Source organism: Trichechus manatus, unplaced genomic scaffold (genome assembly GCF_000243295.1).
Source record: "Trichechus manatus latirostris isolate Lorelei unplaced genomic scaffold, TriManLat1.0 scaffold00022, whole genome shotgun sequence".
Taxonomy (NCBI): Eukaryota; Metazoa; Chordata; class Mammalia; order Sirenia; family Trichechidae; genus Trichechus; species Trichechus manatus.
This window is the reverse complement of record NW_004443958.1, coordinates 11,340,745-11,350,964: the sequence shown is the minus strand read 5'-3', so window position 1 is coordinate 11,350,964 and position 10,220 is coordinate 11,340,745. Positions and strand designations below refer to the sequence as shown.

The 10,220-nt window shown below is 44.1% G+C and overlaps 1 non-coding gene across 1 annotated transcript; it reads right to left on the bottom strand.

Moving 5' to 3' along the window:
• Positions 1-2,308: 2,308 nt before the first annotated feature.
• On the bottom strand, positions 2,309-2,379 carry TRNAG-UCC (transfer RNA glycine (anticodon UCC)). The gene has a single exon. It is a non-coding gene; the product is annotated as a tRNA-Gly (tRNA).
• Between the last annotated feature and the right edge of the window lie 7,841 nt (positions 2,380-10,220).

The window sequence follows — 10,220 nt, the reverse complement described above, 5'->3', positions numbered from 1 at the left end:
GTTTTAGGTACCTTGTTACGGCAGCCCCAGGAGACTAAGGCACCGATTTTCAAATTTCTCCAGTGAACAGCGTTCATGAAGCAGCTGTGTGGTAGGCAAGGAGCAGCTGTTCAGAATATGAGCACAGCCTGTGCCCAAGGAACTTACGACCTGGGGAAGGTGGAGCGCAAGGGGGAGAGAAGGCGTCCACCAACTGCAACACAAGATCCCAAGTTCCCAGTGCCCTAAGTGAGGCACCAAGTACTCACAGAGTTCAAATAGGGAGAATCACGTGGAAACAACGTAAGCCCACAACACAGTTCCTGATTCTGGAAACCGGAGACTGTGTGGCTTGAGAGCCAGAGATCAAGACTTACCACCTAAACCCATTTGGTGGTGTTTGTTGATAGGTTTCTTTGAGAAAAGTAAATAAAACCATGACGTTCGGGCAGATTTCCCTTTTGGAGGGAACTGAAGCTTTCTGTGTCCCCTGAGGTCCTAGTGCCTGAGCTTCACCAGCATTCCAGAAAACTGTCTGAAGCCCAAATGAACCCCAGGACACTTCAAGGAGCTCCTAGAAAGAGAAGGAGGGCAGAGAAAGTCTAGAGGAGGGCTCCAGAGGGCAGGGGGAAAGGGAGAAGAAAACAGAGGGAGAGCTGGAGCTAGTGGCTGTGAGGGGCAGTTAGCCAACTACCACATCCTGAGAAATTGTATCTGGCAGATGCCAGAGGGCAACAAAATAGTGGCTCTTAACCCACATAAAAGTGCTTTGTGGCTCCGCCTTCTCTGTACTTTTTAAATCTGTATTCGGTTCTTTTAGTTATATTTTACTATTTTAGGTTTTTTTTTCCCCAAAATTATTACAACTTCCCAAGGAACCTCTACTTGTTTCAAAGAGGCAGCCTGCTATAGTGATCAGGAGCATAGACTCTGAAGCCAGCCTGTCTGGGCTCAAAGTAGCTCTGCCACTTCATGACTGTATTTGACAGTGTGGGAAATGCCCATATGCCTCAGTCTCCTCATCTGTAAAATGGGGATGATGACAGTACCTACGTTGCAGAATTGCTGTGAGGGATAACTGAGTCAATGCATTTTACAGGATTGGGTACATCTGATGTAGTTAGAGCAGTGCCTAATGCATAGTCCAAAATAAATAAATAAATAAACGACCAAACCCGTTGCCATCGAGTGCATTCCGACTCATAGCGATCCTATAGGACAGAGTAGAACTGCCCCATGGGGTTTCCAAGGAGCGGCTTGTGGATTCGAACTACCGACCTTTTGGTTAGTAGATGAGCTCTTAACCACTGGACAACCAGGGCTCCACCACATAGTAAGCACATATAAATATTTGCTATGATTATTCCTTAAGTCCTATTTCCATTTTCTGTTTTGGCCTCCTGTGGTTGTCAAAGATTTCATTTTACTTGGATCCACAATCAACATCCATGGAAGCAGCCATCAAGGAATCAAACAACATACTGCACTGGGCAAATCTGCTGCAGAAGACCTCTTTAAGTGTTAAAAAGCAAAGATGGCACCTTGAGGACTAAGGTGTGCCTGACCCAAGCCATGGTATTTTCAATTGCGTCATATGCATGGGATAGTTGGACAATGAATAAGGACAACCAAAGAAGAATTGGCGCCTTTGAATTATGGTGTTGGTGAAGAATATTGAATATACCATGGACTTCCAGAAGAACAAACAAATCTGTCTTGGAAGAAGTACAGCCAGAATACTCCTTAGAAGCGAGGATGACGAGACTTTGTCTCACTTACTTAGGACATTTTATTAGGAGGGACCAATCCCTGGAGAAGGACATCATGCTCGGTAGAGGGTCTGCAAAAGAAAGGAAGACTCTCGACAAGACTGACACAGTGGCTGCAACAGTGGGCTCACGCCTAGCAACGATTGTGAGGATGGCACAGGACTGGGCAGTGTTTTGTTCTGTCGTACACAGGGTTGCTATGAGTCGGAACTGACTCAACAGCACCTAATAATGACAAGAAGCTCTAGCAGAAGAAAACATGTAGAACTCAGTGTCTATAAAGAGAAGGCCTAATGATTAAATCATCCTGTCATTGTTGTCGTTAGCTGATGGCATCCTCATGCACAATGGAACAAAATGTTACCCAGTCCTTCATCCCCATAATAGGTTAGAGATCAGACCCTTACGATCCACGAGGTCTTCACTGGCTGATTTTCAGAAGTAGATCATTAAGCCTTTTTTCCTAATCTGTCTTGGTCTGGAAGCTCCACTGCAACTTGTTCAGCACCACAGCAACACGCAAGCCTCCACGGACAGACATGTGGTGGCTGCACCTGACGTGCTTTGGCTGGGAATCGAACCCAGGTCTCCTGCATGGAAGGCAAGAATTCTGCCACTGAACCACCATTGCTCCCCAAATCATCCTAGCCTTCGCTTATTGTTTAAAAATGAGTGGTCTCCAACCATCCCATCAGTAAACATTTTTTTAGCGTAAACCCAATATAAGTGTATTTATTCATGTATTTATCTATGGAGTATATGCAGACACTATTACCATTAACTAATATTTCCTTAGAAGTGAGGATGGCGAGACTCCGTCTCATGTACTTTGGGCGTGTTATCAGAATTGACAGTCTCTGGAGAAGAACATCATGCTTGGTACAGTAGAGGGACAGCGAAAAAGAGGTGGACCCTCAACAGAATGGACTGACACAGTGGCTGCAACAATGGGCTCAAACAGCAACGATTGTGAGGATGGTGCAGGACTGGGCAGTGTTTCATTCTGTTGTGCACAGGCAGGGTCACTATGAGTCGGAACCAACGTGATGGCACCTAACAACGACAACATTTCAAACATAATGTACTCTTAGGAGGAGAGTCATCATTAGCCATAATGGATATAAATTCATATTTCAAATAGTCATGATAATTTTGAACTTTTTGGCCAATTGTTTGTCACATTTCATTAGCTCATCATTGTTTTTACCTCCTAAGGCAGCTAAAGAAGCCCTCGGGGAAAAGCAGTGCCAGTGCTGACATCTGCTTGTTCCTTTGTGCCTACAAATACTAGTATCTTCAATTTGCTGTTTCCTTGCAAGAATCTTTTCAAAGCCCTTGTTCATTTTATTGAGATTAGTTTAATTAAAACCAGAGTATATAATCCATACGTCCATTTGGCCAGGCATGCACTAGTTGCAATTTGTCACCATTAAACAAATGACTGACTGAAGGTACCACTGGCCCCCACTCCACACTGAGGTCAAGGTGCCCCATGACACCTGAGATAGTTGACATGACACGTGGTGCCTAACAGGTGGACTGAGAGGACCACCGTCCACCCGGATATTAAATATTTGTAAGGCTTTTGTGTTGCTCCTTTTCTGTTTGTCCCCAAAGATCCATTCCTTCCCTCTCATCCAGCTCTGTGCCCTCTCCCGGGTAGGAAGGGGGAAGGGGAGGTGCTGACCTCAAAGGACTGCATCCCCCAGACTCCCTTGCCAGTTGGCTTCTGATTGGGTTTGGCAAATGGGAGATGCTGGCAGGAGACAGGAGAGCAGAGTGGAAGAAAGTTCAGGGTATTTCTTCTGCACTCCCTGGGCTTTGGCCCCTTGTCTCTGGCAGAGGCTGCGTCCCTCCTCCAGGCCAGCTTTCTTCATGGCTCCAGGTATCACTGGCTTCCCCTCCATGCCTTGTTGTTGTTAGTTGCCATTGAGTTGATTCCAACTCATGGAGACCCCATGTGTGCAGAGAAGAAAACTGTTGCAGAGGGTTTTCAAGGCTGTGACCTTTTGGAAGCAGATCACCAGGCCTATCTTCCGAGATGCCTTTGGGTGGGTTCGAACCACCAACCTTTCAGCTAGTAGTCAAGTGCTTAATCATTTGCGCCACACAGGGACTCATCTGGTGTAGGGGAGTCAATTCTCACTGTTGCTCATCTCTGGGAAGCTCAACATCCTCTGTGTTCCCTTAACCCTGCCCAACCCAAAAACCAAACTCTTTGCATTCAAGTCAATTAGGAAGCAGATTTCCGGGTCTTCTTCCATGGCACTGCAGGGTGGGTTCAAATCACCAATCTTTAGATTTGTAGTCGAGCACAAGCCACTTGTACCACCCAGGGACCCTTTCACACTTCTTCAAATAGTCCCTTCATTAAAGTCCCTTCATTGGAATATTATTTTTGACAAGAACCTCACTGATAATTGCTTTGGGTCTTACTTTTTATGATTAAAATAAATTAATGGAAGTTTTATTTATTTATTTTTTTCTTCTAGCACCTCAGTGCATCTTATTTTGGAGACCACTGGTTCAAATAGCTCTTCTGACGATTGAGCCAAATCACTTTCCCTGACCAGCGTGAAAGTAAGCCTTAGATTTCCTGTTTCTGCCATCACTCTTTGGGGGAAAGTCCCTGCTCAAACCAACAAACATCTTTGCTGAGAAGGGAAGGCTCGCAGAATGAGCCCTGCATAGCCAGTCTGCAGACCTGGCTTCTACTCAGGGCTCTGTCACTGCTGGGCTGAACCTGGGGGAAGCCACTTCAACTCTCTGCCTCAGTTTCCTCATTGGTAACATGAAGGTGTATTGGATGAGCTAGCTCAAATACCCTCCAGTGATTTTAGAAAGTCATATATTTAAAACCCATTAAACCAAACCCATTGCCATCAAGTCGATTCCGACTCATAGTGACCCTATACGTCAGAGTAGAACTGCCCCATAGGGTTTCCTAGGCTGTAATCTTTATGGAATCGGACTGCCACATCTTTCTCCCATGGAGTGGCTGGTGGATTCAAACCACTGACCTTTCGGTTAGCAGCCAAGCACTTAACCATTGTACCACCAGGGCTCCTTACTCATACATTACCCCAAAAAAAAAAAAAAAAAAACCGTCACCGTGCAGTCGATTCCAACTCATAGTGACCCTATAGGACAGAGTAGAACTGCCCCATAGGGTTTCCAAGAAGTGGCTGGTGAATTTGAATTGCCAGCCTTTTGGTTAGCAGCCAAGCTCTTAACCACTGTGCCACCAGGGCTCCTAGTCATACATTAGTTCAGATAAAATTATGTAATCTTGTATTGTTGATTTATTTCTTGTTATTTTTCTTTAGCAGAACACAAAAACCCTTCTCTCTTGCCACCTCCCAACATCCCACCCTCCCAACACCCTACCCTCCCCAAACACATACATACCCTCCACCAGTTAATAGAATTTTTCTTGGGTAAAAATCCTTTAAATTTTATAAACTCCCAGGTAGAAAGGAATAAGAAAGCCCAGGTTATGCAACATCAATAATAAATGGAATCCTCTTTGCCAAGTCCTTTCAAATGCATTATTCCTTTTAACTCTCATAGCAACCTTGTAAGGTAAATACTAGTATTAGTTCCATTCTTACAAATGCTGAAACTTCAAGGAGGCTCAGAAAAACTCAATGACTTGTCTGAAATCACACTCTGTGGTGTGCTAGAGCTGGCTCGTGATCAGTGAGCTGACTGTGTGCATCTCTTTCCAACTCCAAATTCAGTGATGTCACGTCAGTAACTTTAAATCAACCATAGTGGGAGTATTTACACCACAGACATCTGCAAGTGTTCAATGTTATAGGTGTTATTCGTATTTTTATATTGAATGGTTAAGCACCGTTCTAAGCATGTTATACATATTAACTAATTCAATTATCTCAACAATTCTATGAAGGAGGTAGTATTTTTCATCCCATTTTACAGAGGTGGAAACTGAAGCACAGGATAAGATAAGCAACTTGCCCAGGGACACACAGGGGAACTGGGATTCAAACTCAGGCTGTCTGAATCCAGAGCCCACTCTCCCAGTGCCATGTAACGGTTAAGAGTGGCCAATTTTGCTGGGCACTTCTGGGAATGCAAAGGCGAAAGTACTTTTTCCAAAACAGCAACCGATAAAATGTAGTCCTAAAATAACCTGCAACCAAATAGTCTGGCTCTGAACTTTTTAAAAACATTCACATGAACTTCAATCCAATTTCAAATCAGAAAAGACACAAATTCATCATGGGGTCCTGTGCATACAGACATGAGCTCACTGGCAGGTGTGATGGACGGAAGCCCACCCTGGCACATTGAAACTTCAACCCTCCAACTCTCCAACCAGCTCTTCTGCAGAACAGTTCAGAGTCCAGCCCCCTCAGCCCGGTGTCTTGTTTGATTTCGTTGCCATGCCCTCCAAGGGGGAATTCTGGGTCCTCCAAGTGGGACCTGGGCAGCCTACGCTTGCCCTTGGTGTTTATATAACCATTCCAGCTCCAAAACAAGGGAAGCTAGCACCCTGTAATTACAGGCTTGCAGCCAGCCTGTCGCTGGGGAGAGAAAACATGGCTAATAGCTCCATCTGCCTGTTGAATCCAACCTGCCTCTAGAAGCCCAGGAAAGATCTTGGAAAAGGAAGCAGGGGGCCAGGTCCCCAGCACTGCCATTCAAAACATCTATTTTTACTAAATAAACAGAATCTGGCCACACCCAAGCCAAGTGTGAGCATGGCCTTGTAAATGACATCATCACATCTGGACAGAGGCAGATTATCCAATAGGCAAGGTGAGCACGGTGCTTACTTTGCTTACCAGATCATCTGTAGTGAACAATTTCACATTTTTTTCACCACATCAAAGATTCTGCTTCTAGATATGGCTGGCATCTGTCTCTCTCCCAAACCCACAGCATCTTCCTAAAGAATCAAAGCCTCTTTTCAAATTTGCAATACCTGACAGGGATGGATTACCACAGATGTGGTGAAACCCATGTGAAATTGGTCACTACAGATTAGTAAATAAGCATTGTGGAGGAATGGTCTGCCTCTATGCCTCCCATCCAGGCTGCCTAAGTAAAGGCCTTGGGCCCAGAACATTCTCTGATAAGGAGGCTGGGAATTGAGTCACCTCTCTCCCAGTTCCTTCCCCTTATCAGAGAAGACTTCCCCCAGTTGTGGGCACACAGTAGCTTTCTCTGTCTCTTGCACATGTGCAGGCACCATGTGGCACCGGGCCAACCCCACTTCTGTATCTGTTCCCAGCGGGGAGGGAAAGGGGTCTCTTGTACTACAGCACAAGAAGGGGAGTGAGCCAGATTGTAAGAGCTGGCCTCAGGGGGTGGGCTGAAGGGGAAACAGGCTTTGTGAGGCCGAACATGGGCACCTCCATGCAGTCCACTAGTTCGCTACAGTTTGCATTCTTATGTAAGCCCCTGGCATGGAGCCACTATTGTCCACCACCACTATAAAACCTCTGCCCTCCCATTGCAGGGTGTGGAGATCTGCTTTGGTCCTTCAGCCGCCAGGGACCACTGCTTCATATGTAAGTCTCCTTAACATACTCCTTTGCTGCCATACTGGAATTGCCTGCCAATTTCTTCAGTCTCTCAGCACCCTCCATTTTTGGAGGCAAATGTCAAGTTACTGGTCCATGCCTGGACAAGCACAAGTAAGCCCATGCTTACTTTGCTTACTGGGTAATCCGCCCCTGCATCTGGATAGCATTTTGTTAAACTGAGAGTGCCTATAAAGTTCCCAACCACATAAATCCCTGAAGACATGTTCTTTAATCAAAAACAGCACGAGTTCAACTTGAGAAGCCTAAAAATGACAACATACTTATTAATCTGCACTGACTGTCAGGATTCCAGACATGAAAACCTTGCTTCTCTTTTACACACTAATAATTGTGAACTCATGCCCAGGGTTCCCATGGGGGTTGGCACTTCCAGCTTTCAATTCTACAGTATTTCATCAATTCTAAGATGAACATTTTCTTCATCTTTAATATGTGTGAATTCAGGTTGTGTCTTACAATCTGTGGTATCTTAGATTCAGTGGAACACAGTGATACACACACATGATTGAGACATGTTTCCCATCAATTCTACTCTTAAATCTCTCCCTGATCAACCCCTTCTTCTTCTTTGCCACTGCCTCTGCCTTGACTAGAACTCTCAGCATCTCTTGCTTGGGAGTTTGAAAGAGGTGCTTAGCCTGTCTCCCTACCTCCAGGTTGAACCCCTCCAATGTACCCACTTTGCTGCTCAAGAGTTCTTTCTAGAACATTATATCTAATCATATCACTACTAGATAACATATTCAAAAATAAATGTTTAAAAATGAAAAACTATTTTTATTCAAGAAAATCCATAAAATATTCATTTATACACCTCCAAATTCTGTATACCATCTTTCTATCCTTAAGTAAGGCACATAGGAATCCTTTAAATATAGTGCTACTTCTTAGTTTCTAACTTAACAAGCCGTGATGAATCCCATAACATAATTTGAAATTTGGATATATTGTATTATTCCAAATTACTTACTCTCCCTTAATATAAGAGGATAATCCTACCTTACCCCATTGACATCAGGCTTGGGCGTGTCACTTACTTGTGCCAATGTAATGTAGGCAGAAGTGAATGTGCCATTTCAAGCAGATGCTTTAAAAGCCATTGCCTGGTTCAGCTGTAGCTCTTCTCTGCCCACCACAAGATTGGCATTCCCAAAAAGATGCTTCTTTAGCCTGGATCCTGATTGAAGAAGCCACGGTGGACCCACAGTTGACATACAGCACAAAAGGAAAATAAACCTTTGCTGTGTAAGCCATAGAGAATTGGGGATTATTTGTTATTGGAGCATAACCTACCAAAAACTAACACATTAATAATTTTACATATATTTGTTTATTATTATAATATCTATGAGGTTATATTTACCAGAATTGAAATCTAGAGTTATCCTTAATTTCTCCCTTTTTCCTCACTTCCAGTCATTCATCAAGTCTTATCAGTTTTCAACTCTGTCCACTTCTTACTCTCCATAGCCACCACTTTGGTCTTAGCCACCATCATCTTTTGTGCAGGCAACTGCAACAGCCTTTTAACAGTCACTCTTGTCCTGTCTAGTCCATTCTCCACACAGCAACAGACCAGATCATGTCAGTCACCTATTTAGAACTCTTTGGTGAGTTCCCATTACACTTAGAATAAGACCCAGTTTCTTATCAAGCATCGGTTAGGCCCTACATGATCTGGTATTGCCTTTCTTTCTAGTCTCATCTCATCCCACTCTCCCCCTTAGGCTCCAGCCACACTCCTCCTCTTTCGTGTTCTTGAACTTGTCAACCTGTCTCCCACCTCAGAACCTTTGTACATGTTGTTCCCTCTTCCTACAAGGATCTTCCCACCATCCTACTACCAACTCTTTACATGGCTGGCTCTTTCTCCTCACCAGGTCTCAGCTTAAATAACACCTCCTCAGAGAAGTCTTCCTATACTACCCCATGCAGAGTAGATCTGGACTCCTCTTGCCCTGTTCCAGTTCCATTGTTTTATGTCTCAGCCTTTTGATTAGTTCTTTTCTGGCACTTACCACAATTTGTAATAATTTCACTTGTTTGTTTTTTTCCTTATGTCTTCCTTGTTGTTTTTGTTGGGTGTCATTGAGTCGATTGTAACTCATAGCAACCCCATGTGATGGAGCAGAACTGCCCCATAGGGTCTTCTAGACTGTAATCTTTACGGGAGCAGATCGCCAGGTCTTTCTCCTGAGGAGCAGCTGGTGTGTTCGAACCTCTGACCTTTCGGTTAGTAGCCAAGCACTTAACCATTGTGCCACCCACAAAGATTACAGCCTAGGAAACCCTATGGGGCAGTTCCACGCTGTCCTATAGGGTCTCTATAAGTCAGAATAGACTTGAGGACATACAACAATGACAACCTCTTTTTAACCTGCTCTTCTGTGGCCATTTCATGTCCCACAGCATCAAACTATGTGTACAGTGCGGTGGAAAATGAATTACCCAGGCTGAGTTCCTGTCCTTTGGGAGCACACAATCAGAGACAGCTGCAAGCACATACTTGGAATTCAGAAGAGGAGGGCAAACATATTCCTCCAAATGACTATGTTCATTTCATGGTCTAAGCACGATAAACCCATGTTCTCATTTCCTTTTCCACCGAAATAGCTATCTCTGCTCCCTGAAGAGGCCTTGGATTATTACAGTTCCTTAAATGTTCTGAAATTCTCAGGAGAGAAGGGATGTTTTTTTAAGCAGGCACAACTTGGAGCTAGAAGACAAAAGGTTAAATTCTCCTAAGCTATGACAATGTAATACATTTCCTGTTTTTCTCAACTGTCTAGACACCGACCTCATAAGCATTAGCCATGAATCCCACCATCAGGTTAAAAATAGAAGTTTTAAATATGAAATGCAGTGGAGGATGACAGATTGTAGGTTTCTACCTTAG